Source organism: Dipodomys merriami, unplaced genomic scaffold (assembly GCF_024711535.1).
Source record: "Dipodomys merriami isolate MVZ:Mamm:240054 unplaced genomic scaffold, mDipMer1.0.p SCAF_126, whole genome shotgun sequence".
Taxonomy (NCBI): Eukaryota; Metazoa; Chordata; class Mammalia; order Rodentia; family Heteromyidae; genus Dipodomys; species Dipodomys merriami.
In genome coordinates this window covers 2,688,399-2,703,854 of record NW_027202560.1, presented here as the reverse complement: position 1 = coordinate 2,703,854, position 15,456 = coordinate 2,688,399, and the positions used below count along the sequence as shown (strand labels likewise).

Below are 15,456 nucleotides of genomic sequence, written 5' to 3'. Positions count from 1 at the left end.
TCATCTCCTCTTATTGCTCTCCATGGTTTTCCATTGTCAGGACTAATTTTGTCCTAGATGGTGCAGGGCGGGGGTAGTGGAAGGGGGTGTCTTAGAGTCTGTTGCTCGGAGAGCTTCTCCTACTTGGCATTGTCTGGTTTGAACTCAAGGTCTGGGCACTCTCCCTGAGCACTTCTGCAAGGCTAGTACTCTACCACCTAAGAGAGTTGCTTGGAGGTGAGATTCTTTTGAGCCATGCCTCCAGACTGGCACATGGCTGATTAGCTGGGAAATTGAGTTTTAGAGAGATTCTTTGTGTTCAGGATGGCTTTGAACTGTGGCAAAAGGAATCTTTGTCACAAAAGCCCTTTTTATTTCCAATAAAAGCAACAAGGAAATCAACGAGATTGAGGTTACCTATAACTTGTAAACAATTGACTAACAATTATTTGCCAGGGTTTTGTAGTAAATCCCAGTAGATGTTTATAAACTCCATCTGATTGGCATTCTAAGTACCACCCCTTGCATCTGGGCAGCCTGTTTAAAGTCACTTATATACAACATTTAACCTTTAACAGATGTACAGACACTTTTTTAGGCTCTAGCATCATATCTTTTTTAACATTTTGGTTTGTAAAAATTTTTTCTGGTTGGATGAGGAGCCTGATCTGTAATGGTTGCAGCAATGTCTGCCTCTGTAGGCAGTTAGATCTAAATGGGGACCTAATCTCAAGTCCACACAACTTTCTTTCCTTAGCAGATGAATTAATGTGGATGGGCCAGCTCAAAACTCACTGCCAATTGGGACTTTGAGCTGATACAGGTGGGTTGGGATTTAAATTATCCCTCATATTTTACATCTTTAGCTTTCACTACACACTATCATAGATGACTGGGAAGTCCATGCTGAGTTAGCCAGACATGGGCATTAAGCATGCCTACAAACTCTCTTCCCATGACCTCTGTACTCTGTTCAAGCTTTGAAGAGACAAGCACAAGTGACTTCAGGATCTGATACCATCTCTGCCATCCAATGAGCAGTGGCTTACTGCCTCTGCATATTCCAACATTTTCAGGGTTCCAGGAATGCCTTTGTCTATGCTGGAATAAATGCATCTTTGACAGTTTCCTTGGTCGGTTGGTGGACTTGAACTCAGGGTTTGAGCATTGTCCCTCAAATCTCCAGATCAAGGCTAGTACTTTGCCACTTTGAACTCCAAACCAACTCGGCTTTTGAACACTCTGCTAGCAGATTAAAGATGACAATCTCACAGGGACCTTTCTCTGCCCAGCCTAGCTTGACACCAGTGTTCAGATTAATGAATCTTTACTTGTGGGCATATTTACTCCAACTAAAAGCTGAAAGATGGTCATTGGAAGTGGATTTATAAGCATGGTCTTACCTTGAACTTATTAAGGGCCAAAATTCCATGTGACAAACTTGTCCTATGTCCTTTACTGTGGGCCTTTTGGAAACTATTACAAAAATCCTATCATGGCAAACTAGGTTGAACAATAATTTGGTTATCCTAATTTATCTTTTCTACTTTGAAATAAACTTTAGGATAATTTTCCCTTTTAAACTTTTCTTTGTCTGGGAGCCCTGCCACTACCCACAACTTACCAAATTTTTCACAAAGGGTAGGCCATTTTTAATTCCTTTTTTAAAGTAAGTTTAATTTGCTTTTAAATGTTTCATTGAAACACTGGGCAACAGCCTTTACCTCTTGGCTTAAAGTTTAAACATAGTCTATGTACCTATGTATGCATTAGACAGCCACAAGGATCATTTTTACCTGTATTTTACCCTGCAAAATATCTAGCAGATTCCTGTTTTTGCTTATCTCTGTAAGTATTCTCCAAGTTCTTGTTCCTCATTTTTTGAAAGTCTAGCTTTTTAAAATTGCTACACAATTAAATTTAGCAAAACCATAACTTAATTGTGATTTTTTTACACCCATCTTCATGGAACTGGAAAAAGCAATATTAGTGAGAAATTCACTTTCAGCCTCCATAACAGTGAGAAAACACAGGCTCTCCACATTATCCACACTAGTGTTTTAATTATAACTCACTCAGAACAACATCATAATGGACTAAAAGTGAATCAGTCACAATTGACGCATCATCAATAATTAATTAAATATAAAAAGAAAGTACTAAAGTCATTTTTGGGTTACTCATACAAAGCCAAATGCTTATGAATCATGTTTTCATTTCCCCACCGAAGAAAATAGAAATGGAGCTGTGATTCAAGTGGTACTTGAGTAAAAGTACTTAACAGAGTGGCTAGGCTTTGAGTTCAAGCTATAAGACATCTACCCACACAAAAAGAAAATGTATTCCCAAATACGTGCTCTTTCATATTTTCTGAATGTTTCATGAACATGGGGATGAAAGATGATGAGAGAGATTTTAATCCTGTACACATTATGTAATCAACCAGGAGTGTTATCTTCCAACAGATATTCCATTCAAAAACTGAAATGGAATAGTAATAATGTTATAATGTATGGACCACACATATAATGGAAGACTTTTGGGGGAGCAGTAGAGAAGTCAGTGCTCTCATGTCCTTGGCTTCAAGCATGATAGTCTTTCCCCATCTATCACTACCAAACCACTTTTGATGATCTCAGTCAAATATCAAAGGTCCAGAGCTCTTATTTCTGAGAAGAGTTTATTAAATTTCCCCCAACAGCCATTCCTTAATATAAAAGACACAAATCAACAACTTCACTATCTTAATCATTTGTCAAGCCTGGAAGTAATTTATACCTATCACTTTTGTCCAATCTTTGAAGGTGAAAGTACATCATCCCTACACAATACAATGAAAGGATGAGAAATATTGGCTCAGTGGGTGGTTTTCCATTACACCTAGTTTAATTCTGCAATAAAGGGTTGCTGTATAAATCCCAGAGGTTTCTGTCAAAGGTTTTCCTACATTGGGTTTCATTTTCTGTGAGTGTTCCAATGCTGACTGAAGGGTGATTTCTGCTTGAAAGACATCCTCTAATTTTCACTAGACACTCTGTCATGTTGCCAGGTCTCTGAAACTGTAGAGACATGACTTCTGAATAAATAGTTGTCTACATTTATTATATTCACTTTTTATCTCCTGTTTATATTTTTGGATGCACTGAGGACTGACTTCACAGTAAAAGTCAATGCATATTTCTTATATTTGATAGTTTCTTTTCTCCTATGAGAGTCATTTCTCTGATGAACACTGAGGTATGACTTCAAAGTAAGATTTTCTACATTGATATTATCCATAAGTTTTCATTCTTGTGTGAGCTCTATAAACACTCATTCATGCATGACTTCCTACTGAAGGACTTTTTTGATACTGTTACATTCATAAAGTTTCTCTCCTGTGTGTTTGCTGATGAAAATTTAAGTATGATTTCTTCTTGAAAAAAATTCCACATATTTTATTCATAAGATTTTTCTCTGTGTGCATTCAAGGTTGAACACTGAGGTATTCCTTCTATGTGAAAGACTGCACATTTGCTATAATCACAAGTCTTATATCCTGTTTGGGTTCTCTGATACAAGCTGATTTTTCTTCCAGGTGAAAGATTTTCCGTATTTACCAAATTCCTAAGTTTTCTCATCTTTGTGTATTCTTTTATGCCTGCTGATCTGTGAACTCCATATGAAGGACTTGCCACACTTGTTACATTCATATGGTTTCTCTCCTGTGTGTGTTCTCTGATGGACAGTAAGGTGTGACTTACATAGAAAATACTTTCCACATTTGGTACATTCATAAGGTTTCTCTCCTGTGTGTGTACTCTGATGAATAGTAAGGTCTGATTTCTGGGTAAAAGTCTTTGCACACACATCACATTTTTAAGTTTTCTCTCCTGTGTGTGTTCTCTGATGATGACAAAGGTGTGTCCTCTGAGGAAAACACTTTCCACATTTGTTATGTTCATAAGGTTTTTCTCCTGTGTGTATTCTCTGATGGACAGTAAGGTGTAACTTACGTCTGATATACTTTCCAAATCTGTTACATTCATAAGGTTTCTCTCCTGTGTGTGTTCTCTGATGGGCAGTAAGTTGTAACTTCTATCTGTAATACTTTCTACATTTTTTACATTCATAAAGTTTCTCTCCTGTGTGGGTTCTCTGATGGACACTAAGCTTTGACTTACATCTGAAATACTTTCCATATTCATTATATTCATAAGGTTTCTGTTCTGTGTCAGTTCTCTGGTGCTTTCTGGGTCCTAACTTCAGAGTGGAAATTTTCCTACATTCTTCATATTCATAGAGTTTCTCTTCTTGTGGTGTTTTAGGTTGGCAAGTCAGTTCTGACTTCTTAGAGATATATTTTGCACATTGGTTAAACTCATCAGGCTCCTCTGGATATTTCCTCTGAGGTTTTGTAAGGTGTAAATCCTTACTGATTGAACGCTCAATTCACTACATGTATGAGGATTCTTTCCTGTGTGTCTTTTCTGATTCATAGTTTCTGTAGACCTTAAGTGGAATGTTTTTCCGCATATAGTGCTCTCAGGTGTTTTCCTCCCTCCCTGACAAATTTCTTGGGCAAGGAGTGAAGACTTAACATATTCTTCTCTATATTCATTATGGTTATAAGCAGGATCTCTGACACAAACCTAATTATGTGGAAAGAACATGGTCTCTGAGTTTAAAATCTTCCCTACTCCATATTCAAAATACTGACGCTTATTTGGACCCTCATAATTTTGACTAAAAGGCTCCAAATATCTAAGGGATTGTTTATCTATAGGTGACAGAACAGGCGTATATGCAGCAGGCATCTCACCAGACTCGCAATAGGGGAAAATGTTCTGATGTTGAATGAACTCTACAGTCCTCACCCTTAAGGAGTTCTCGTCATTCCTATTCAGCTCTGGCTTCTGTTTTGAGGCCAAGTTAGAAGTTGTTAGTAATCCCACTCTTTGCTCCACTCTGTTACTATCCATGACAGCCACTTCACACACACACATTCATCTGAACCTTCCTGGTACGTTTTAATCAAATCCTCCATTTCTTGAACATCTAAAATGAGTCATGAAAAAAAGACAAAAACATAAATCAAATCCTTAATGTAAAGGTAAAGACATATTTCCCATACTGTTAGAGATTTTAAGATATTCAAATAGGTTTTGATTTATAGAGAGATACATTTTGTTCTCCATAATGTATTGATTAAGAAACCAATACTAATATTTTATGATGGAAAATGCTTTTTCTGTTTCAGTTTTCTCATCTTTTTCATATCAGAGGAATTATTTACACAAATTTCTAAACTATTTAGTGATAGCATGTTAGGCTACATACTGTCGTATTTAGTATTTTTGTTTTTTTCTGAAATACTGTTTTGTTTTTTTAGGGTTATAATTGCTTTTTGTTTTTCGCGCGGGAGGGTTCCGGTTGTGGGTCCTGAACTCTGGGCCTGGGCGCTGTTCCTTAGCTCTTCAGCTCAAGGCTAGCGCGCTACCACTTGAGCCATAGCACCACTTTTGGCTTTTTTTTTCTGCTTATGTGGTGCTGAGGAATCGAACCCAGGGCCTCATGCATGCAAGGCAAGCGCTCTACCACTGAGCCACCTTCCCAACTACTCTACTTCTCAAACATTAGGAGAAGGGTATTTTCTAATTTTGGAGATTGTACCTTTTTTTTACACAAGCCTTTTGCCATTCACCTGAGGGTAAGGTTTTATACACCATCTCTTCAGTTCTAACTTACCACAATGAATTATTTTAAGTATCTTAGTAATTTTAAAATTTGTTTCTCTCCTTTTTAGACAATGTTTCATCAAAATTTATTCCTGCCCCTCAAACCTATGGAAGCCCAAAGATTCTCCAGCTCACCACCTAGTTAATCATTCTCTCTAGACTAAAACTTTGATTCTGTATCCCGGCCTCTCCACACCTTATCCTTATCAGAGGATAGCAGTCTTGGCCTACTCATATCCTATATCTGCCTTGTCCTAGTTTCAAAGAAAATGAAATCTCATCTTTGACATTTCTAATTTTCTTTTTTTGTCAGAACAATTTGCACACAGAGAAAGAATTGCTAAATTTAACTTTATGGCCACACACAGTTCAGTATGTATCTGCATGCATTTTTGATTCACAAATCCAACACAAAGAATCACCAAGTTCTCTGCAACACATGGGACTCGGGGGAATTAGGAATATTATTGGTCAGTACAGAGCAAGATGAATTTACCAACTCAGTTCTGGATCCAAGATCACTATGCAAGATGCTTTAACTCACCTGTGAAATTATTTTTTTTTATTGTGAAAATACTGTACAGAGGTGCTACAATTCATGGGCAAGATAATGAGTACATTTCTTATCAAGCATTGTTGCCTCCTCCTTTGTTTCCCGTTCCCATCCCTTCCCATCTCCCCACCGGCTCCCCTTCCCTAACCTCCCCCCCCCGTTCTTTCCCCCAACCCCAAAGTTGAAAAGTTCGTTTTTAGACATAACGACTTGTACATCTCATTTTTGCAATGGGTCCACCTATATCCCTATTTAAACGATGTGTTTTTTCCCTTTCCCTCCACAAATTATATCAACATAAAAATACAGTGCAGGCAGGGGTTATACCATGGGGGAGGGACATACAAAGGAACAAAAAAAATCTTATAAATATGTTAGAAACAATTGCATGAAAGAAAAAAAAATGAATACTTATCTTGGGTTGATTCCCCTAACTTCAACTTATCTGACCTTTTCTCCTTGACTCAGACATATACTAGTTATTGCAAAAATAGAAACCATGGGGCCTATGTTTCTTTGGGCCTGCCTTACTTCACTTAATATAATTTTTTTCCAAGTCTTTCCATTTCCTAACAAATGTGGCAATATCATTCTTTCTGATAAAGGCGTAGAATTCCATTGTGTATAGATACCACATTTTCTTATCCATTTTTCTACTGAGGGGCATCTGGGTTGGTCCCATATCTAAGCTATGGTAAATATACTTGTGCTGGTAGCTTTAGTGTGGTCTTGTTTGTGATCATTTGGGTAAATGTCCAAAAGTGGGTTTGCTGGGCCATAGGGGAGTGTTATGTGGAATCATTTGAGGAACCTCCATACTGCTTTCCAAAGTGGTTGAACAGGTTTACACTCCCACCAAGAATGCAGTAATATTCCCTTCTGTCCGCATCTCCTCCAGCACCTGTTGTTATTAGACCTGTGAAATTCTAGTCTGAGGCTTCTCCCATATATGGCTCATCATCTTCCTCCAGCTTGACAATCAATTGAGGTTTAGGAACACAGTGCCCTGTTAATAAGAAAGAGTGGAGACCTATTGTTCATTCTGTGTCAAAATAGCTGTAAGATCTCAGATATTCTGTTTATCAAGTTGCTCCAAATCTTCTTTCTTATTTCTCACTGGCTCCATGGTTGACTTTCCCCCAGCATTGGTTTAAACTTTGCAGGTTGTGTGGCTTGAACTCAGTTCTTTTTCTCCAGGCTAAGATTCTATTAGTTTGAGTCTAGCTACACTTCCAGTTTATGAGTGCTTAATTTGAGATACGTGTCTCATGGAGTCTTTAGTAGCATTACTGTCTTCAAAATGAAAACCTCAGATTTCAGACTCCTAAGGAGCCTGGATTACAGGCGTGAACCACTGCACACACACACACACAACATATATAAATACACATGTATTTATATAAATATATAATTTTATATATACATATATAAATACAAATGTATTTATAAATTATAAATTTATATTATAAATTATAATATATATTTATATAATAAATATATATTATATTATAATATAAAATATAAATTATAATTATAAATTTATAATTTATAAATACATTTGTATTTATATATGTATATATGTGTATAATTTTATATATACAGATATAAATACATATGTATTTATATATATGTGTGTGTGTGTGTGTGTGTGTGTGTGTGTGTGTGTGTGTGTGCATTTTCTAGATTGTATATCCACCCATGATAATCATCTCAATTTTGTGGAAACAGTCTCCTTTTAGGGAACATAGTTTGGAACTTTTGTCAAACTGCTGATTTGAATTCTTGAAGAATGAGAATTAAATTGCCTTGGAATGTATATAATCCACCTGAAGCTTTCCTTAGAAGCAAATGACACTTCACACAGACTGGAATCTTACATCTAAATAGCATTGAAAGTCCAATAAATATTCACATATCTACTAAAAACAAATCATTTCTGGGCAGCAGTGGTTCACGCCTGTAATTCTAGCTACTCAGTAATCTGAGATCTGAAGATCATGGTACAAAGCCAGCCCTGGCAAGAAAGCTGTGAGACACTTATCTCCACCACACTTCCATCGTGAATCATGACTTGTATAGCTTACTTTCATCAATGCCTAATGACCTCCTAAGATCCACTTTTTTACCCTATTTCCTTCAAGTTCTCTGGCTTTCCCCCACCCTCCAGAAGATATTCATGTGAATACACTATACATATTTAAACCTTTTTTGCTATTCCTGGGGCTTGAACTGGGGGCCAGTCCTGGGTACCTTTCCTGATCTTGATTTGGTCAAGGCTACCACTCTACCACTTAAGCCCAAATGCCATTTCCTAATTTTTCTGAGGAACTGAACTTAGGGCTTCATGTATGGTAGGCAAATACTCTACCACTTAGCCATATTCCCAACCCCAATGCATTTGTTTTCATTTCCAATATGTAGTAAGAAAATGGCTACATTTAATATTCTATAAATCACAATGGTAGAATACATTTCTTTGAGATCCATTGTAATTTCCCCTGTGTTTATTTCACTCATAAAATATTACAAATATATTTTTAAATTTTCTTGTATTTATCATGTATTTTTATTTCTCATATTGAGTTCTACAAATTTGTAGATTAAAGATATTATAATTGCATGGCCCTTTAAAGATGGATTCGCATACTTTGCTTTTCACCATAAAACTTTTATTATCAAATTGTATGATATGTCAGTTATTATCAATGGTCTGTATCTGTGGTCATATATTTTGGTCTGATGTTCATATCCTTACATATTATCGCTATTTGTATTTTTCATTATTAGTTTTTGCTTATGCTATCTTTTTTTTAAATTTTTACTTCTCTCAGAAAGAGAGAAAAATAGAGAAAAAAATCTCGTGAGGACAACTAGAGAAAATACAGAGGGCTTTCCAGGAACACCATATCCTATATCATCAACTATTATCAAGTTTTATGTAGTCAGGGACCAGGAAGCAGGCCAAGAAGTATGTATGGAGAGTAATTTAATTACATATAGTTACTCAGTCATCTATAACAGTTGAAGCTGTGTGTGAGAGCACACTATTTCATAAACACTGGTAAAACTCTGCAACATAATCCAACATTACTCATAAAGAGGTGATCTCTGACAAGTTGCTGGCAAATGTTCATTTTCCATGACAAGTGACCTTCTCAATGTCACTGAATCACATAACAAGTGTAACTACTTATTCTCACATCAGAAATACTGGAAGCAAGTCTTCCCTCAATTTAGACAGACTGTAACATGTTATAATCTACTCATTCTAAAAACCATCCTTTAAAAAAAGAATGTGACAATACCGTACAGAGGAGATGCAATTACATGGGCAAGATAATGAGTACATTGTGAACCCCAAGATAAGTATTCAAGTGCTTTTTTTTTCTTTCATGCAATTGTTTCTAACATATTTATAAGATGATTTCTATGTTGCTTTGTATGTCCTTCCCCCCATGGTATAACCCCTGCTTTCACTGTCTTAGATGTTGGTATAATTTGCGGAGGGAAAGGGTAAAAACAAACGTTTACCTAGGGATACAGGTGGACCCATTGCAACAATAAGTTGTACAAGTTGTTTTCTCGAAAATCGAACTCTAAAAATCATCTTTATCTGATTTAGAAACATGTTCCTAAAGCAGAATCACTTTTTCTGTTTTTAAATCATAGACACCGTAAGCTTGCTAAAATGGAATTTGGAAAATGAGAAATAAAAATCAACTCACCACAGATCCTCTCATTCTTTCTTGTTGTTGATAATGAACAGAAGATTCTGGAAGCCTGTCTTAGAGAAAAGGCAACTGACATAGTCAGGAAAGAACCTGTGTGATTATGCTCCAGATTTTCCTGCTCAAAACATACATGGAGTGAAAAAACACAAAAGCCTTCTTATGGGACAAGAATCTTTTATATCTCAAGTAGAGTATGAAATACTCACCTGAAGTTGACTCCACAGTCCATTAGTTGATAAACAGACAGTATAAAAGCAATTCATTTCTAGGTTAATACACACACAAAATTCATTAAAACTAAGGTTCCTAAAAATAATTGAATAATTGAAACAAAAATCCACACCTTCAATAACACTAGTTATTAATACTTAGAGTTGTATGAATTATTTTTCTATTCGTTAAAATGGATTCTAGGACTCCATTGAGCTTTTGTACTCTATCTTATTCATTTACATATTTAAATTTCATGGAGAGCATATAGGTTATAACTCAATACTTTTTCACCCGTAATTATACAGGAAAATTTATACAATACATTTTACTTGCATAATATTTCAGTAGTGGTTTTCAAATGAAATACTTCCCTGTATCCAAATACTCAGAGTACCCTTGTGCAATGACTTGAAATTTGCCTTTTAACCTGCTTCACATAATCAGTAAAGATTATGTAAATAGAGGTGTGAGAAGTCCCTAATGCTTACTTCCTAAACAATCATATGAAGAATTGTGGCCATCCTGATGAAGATAAAGGACTTAATGAAGATGTAACATGAAATACTACTCATAGGATTTACACTGTCCCAACCCACAACCACAGCCAAAGAACCAGAAGATTAAAATCTTAAGTTATACCAATAATACTAACATAAAATTCCAAGCTGATGACACGCCAAAATGCAGACCAATAAAAATTTAAAAATTACATATCTATATACTTTTCCTTGTATTTGTTGGTTGGCTTATTAAACAGGAAATGCTACTATCCATCCACACAGGTTTTTTTTTTAAAACAACTGCATGGAATGGATACTCTTTATATAAAATAAAATGAACTTCATAGTGATATGCATGAAAAATGAAAATCTACTCTATAAACTTCACTTAGGTCCTTTCTGCTAAGAAACACAATAGGAATCATTTAAAAGCAACATCTGCAAATTCATATTGAGTTTTTCCACTTCACAAGAATGTTTTCTCTAAAAACTTACAAAGAAATTTTATTTTTTGGATCAGTCGTGGGGCTTGAACACTGGGCGCTGTCCCTGTGCTCTTCAGCTCAAGACGAGCGCTCTACCACTTCAGCCACAGCACCACTTCCAGTTTTCTAGTGGTTTTATTGGAGATAAGAGTCTCACGGAATTTTCTCCCTGGGCTGGCTTTGAACCGTGATCCTCAGATCTCAGCCTCCTGAGTAGCTAGGATTACAGGTGTGAGCCACCGGTGCCCAGCACAAAGTAATTTTTATACACTAATTATCCATATTCAAATACTCAAGGCCAGGAGTGTTGTAGATTTCAGGATGGGATATTTTCTTTTTGTTTTCAGATTTGGACTACACTCCTTAAAATTTAAAGTGTTTTTTTCATATTATTTTATTAGAAATATAATGTGTATTTAAAAGAGTTTATTGTAATTGGGCTGAGTTGGCTTATGATTTTAATGTTAGCTACTCAGAAGTTTGATTTCTGAGCACCACAGATTGAAACCAGCTGGGGCAGGAAAATCTAAGTGACTCTGATCTCCAATAAACTACTAAAAATACCTGGAGGTGGAGATGTCGCTCAAATGGTAGAACATTAGGCTGGAAAAAAGAAGCTCAGGGTCAGTGTCCAGTGCTTGAGCCCAGGAACCAGGATTAGCACACAAAAAAGTGCATTGTAGTGTATTTAAATTCTACTGAACAATTGTTTTGGAATACCTATTTCAACAATCTCTCATTTTAAGTGATGTAAAATAGGCTCAATATTCTAGTGGAGAAGTGGTAACTGGTTAAGAACAAATAAACTGGGGAATATCCATGCTAGTAACATTTTAATCTAGGAAAATCCATAGGAAGTGCAAAGGATAAAAGGGATCAATATGTTTCACTAAGATATTTTAAAGGAATGTTCAAGCTTCATTGACTTCAATTCCCATTAAGAAATTCTTAAGTGAAATAATACTTCTTTGAGCAGATTGACACAAAATGGAGAACACTAGCTAATATTTTGTTACACCTTCCATCTACAAAACATACAACTTTGAGCAAAACAAAGTACCTCAAGTTTCCTTCTGTAACAATCTGTGACCAACACTTTCTCAACTGCAGGTAAAAAAACAACGCTTTAAGGCTACTATCAGTATATCCACAGGTGAGACATTTGAGAGATCATGTACAAGAATTGATAGTGTGAACAGGCTGAATAAACTAGTAAGAACAGAGATAGATACTTTCAGTTGTGACAATTATTCCTCTCCTCCACAAACCACAACCCCATGTCCCTTCTGAGAACTAGGTTCTGTCTGATTCCTCAGGCAAGTTCATTTCCCCTCCTACTAGTTAGCGTTAAATTTCCAACAGCAGCTAGTGATTGGGAGTGTTAGAGGAAAGAGTACACCTGAGCCTTGTGCTCTAGGAAGTAGATTCAATTTTTGCTTAAGGCAAGAAAGTTGAAAACATTTTGTCCTTCCTTTGCCTTTCTGCCTCTGCTCTGTAGGGCTTGTCAAAGTTGACAAGGTATCCTCCTTCAAACATTGCTACGCTTCATTGCTTAACAGAAAGAGGAAAAAAACAGGACTATCACACACTACTGTAATATCTCATGTAGACCTGTTCCTACAAAGAAGGTCTTGTACAAACACGTGTGAACTAATGGCAGGAGGGCTAAGAAATCTAACATGGGAGGCACAGAACAGAGACACCTCGACATAAACAACACAGAAACCCAAAATACAAATGCCATATAAATGGAGTCAAAACAGGCCCACATTTCACAATTTCACTAAAAATGTTACCATGCTCATCTTCCTCCTGGGCAAAGTTTAATAAAGTCACATGGGTTAAGAGCAGTGTTTCATAGTCATGGAAATAGAAATGCACAGTTCCTTGTTTTCCTTATTCGAGAGAACTACCCATCTTGCTGTCAGAGCTTTGTGAGCCAGTTTCTGGCACCTGGAGGCACAAGTGCTTTGGCAGCACAAACTCTTGAACCCTGAACAAATCATCAGCCCCATACTGGAGGAATATGTGGAGGACAGACTCCTTCTTGGGTTCTGCATCCAGCTTGCAATTTCTACCTGACATTGGTTCTGCAGTCTGAGATCCCTTCATGTTACACCTCCCAAGCTCCACTGAAGAGAAAACTTCCAGCAGCAAGGCAACGAGAAAGGAACTGGAATTTACAGGCTGAAAATACCCACATGGGGTGGGGAGGCACATGTGCAGAAGGATCGTTGCCCTGCTTTTTAAAAAGAAAAAAAGAAAAACAAAACAAAACAAAAAACAAACTATGCACTTTCAAAGGATCTGTGCTGCAATACAGACTAAAATTTCCACAATGCACTGTGCCTCCCTGGAGGAGGTGGGCTTCCACAAGTGCTATACCCTAGTTCCCAGGACTGCAAAGATGCATGGGGACCTTTTTCTCCCAAATGTGGGAACATAGGTGAGCTTTTTTTTCATGAAAAGCATTGTGTGCCTCCTGAAACATTGTTAGACCACTCAAAAAATGGAAATGTATTGGAAGCATGAGATAAGTTGGCTTTTTAATTTTTAGTTCTATTAATATAATTGAGGTTATGAGACTCTTGTGTGTTTATTTTTAACAGATAGTTTTTGTTGAATGTAAATTTTGTCTGTTCTTTACATTTTGTCATGGCCCTCTGGTCACTATAAAAAGATATTTGCAGCCACTAAACGGATTGTTGAATCGTTTTCCATGCTCTAATGTATACACAGCAATAAAGTAGCAGAATTGCGTGGTAGATATACTGCATAATCCTTGCACCAATTTAGATTTATAAAAAATCTAAACATTTCCCAGAAATGCCCAAATCCCATCTCTGAAACATTCAGGAGTTTTTGGCTATTTCCAAAATTTTCCCTTTTTAAATTTTTTTTCTTTTCTTTTCGTTGTTGTTTGTGTGGCTTGAACTTGGGGTGTCAGTATGATCATTTCTTTAATAATTTTTTCAGCTAGGTAGTGAAAAGCATCCTGTGTGGGGTGGGAGGAGCGGTCTTACATCATGGTACATCACTACCATTGCTGTTCAAAGACATAGTGGTTTGGGGAGATCCGGGGGAATGTGGGTGGGTGTGCAAGATTGAAGTGAAGGGTAGGTCAATGTGAAGCTTGATGGCTTTCCATCTGTTTTGCATGCCGTACTTGGTTTGAATTCCTACCTCTTCTATAATTCTAGGAGTTCCTCTCAGTAACTCAGTTACCTCAAACTTATCTGCCCAGATGTTACCCATTAGACTTTGGAATAAGTCTATTATCTCAGGTCCTGCATGTGGGAGCAGTCAGGGGCCTCTTCTAGAAAGCAGGCTTGTGCCATGAGCTCTCGCATTTGCAACACAGTCAGGAATAGTCAGGCATCATTGGGACAATAGAGTTCCTTTACTTATAATGCAGCTTTGACAGAGAATTCCTAAATTCTTCATGACAAGTTCTCTCAAAATATATGTGTAAACCTAATCTATACAGGTACAGTGGTACACCTATAGTCCAGCAACCTGTAAGGCTGCAAGGATCATTCAAGCTCAGGAGATGAAAGCCATTCTGGGTAACATAGGAAGATTGAGTCTCAAAGCAACACAAGTGCAACATTTCCCTACCAGAGGTTCCTGGTTTGATCCTCAGTACTAGAGAAAAAAAACTAACCCAAAGCATAGCATTTTTTACTAATAATACATCACTTTTAATGCTGAGTGTACTATTTCCAATTTTCCTTTCTAATCATCAAATGTGAATCTTCAATTTTATGAAACTGCTAGATGACGGTAGAGGAAGAACATGCTTAGTTTCTTAGCTCTGGGTAGAACCATGGGAGTAGAAAACAATTTTCAGGCGTTTCTAACCTCGTTCCAATGACATGGAGGATACGTTGCCAGTGCTCATTGATTTTGGTAAGCTTGTCATCATCTTGACAAGTCTCATATTGCTGCTGTCCTTATCAACTGCTATCCCATTTGCTCCAACTGGGACTTGATTGCACTGAGGAAGATACTTTCCTTAATACACTCCTGCAAGAGGAATTTAAAACAGGACGCTACATTGTTCTGCCAATTACTTTTTTCTTTTTTTTTCAATTCCAGCCCCCCAAATGCATTTCTTCTTTACCAAAAATATATGCATGCCTCTTTTTTTTGTAATTGAAAAATTCTAATCATACTATGACTTAAATCAATTTTACAGGAAGGGGCTAAAAACTCAAGCAAGACCATGTAAGCATATTTACGATGTGTGTTTTTTTTTAATTTTTATTTATTTTTATT

General features: G+C 36.7%; 1 pseudogene; it reads right to left on the bottom strand.

The window, feature by feature from the left end:
- Positions 1-4,940, bottom strand: part of LOC138824119 (zinc finger protein 658B-like) — a 33,814-nt pseudogene extending 28,874 nt beyond the window's left edge.
- Between the last annotated feature and the right edge of the window lie 10,516 nt (positions 4,941-15,456).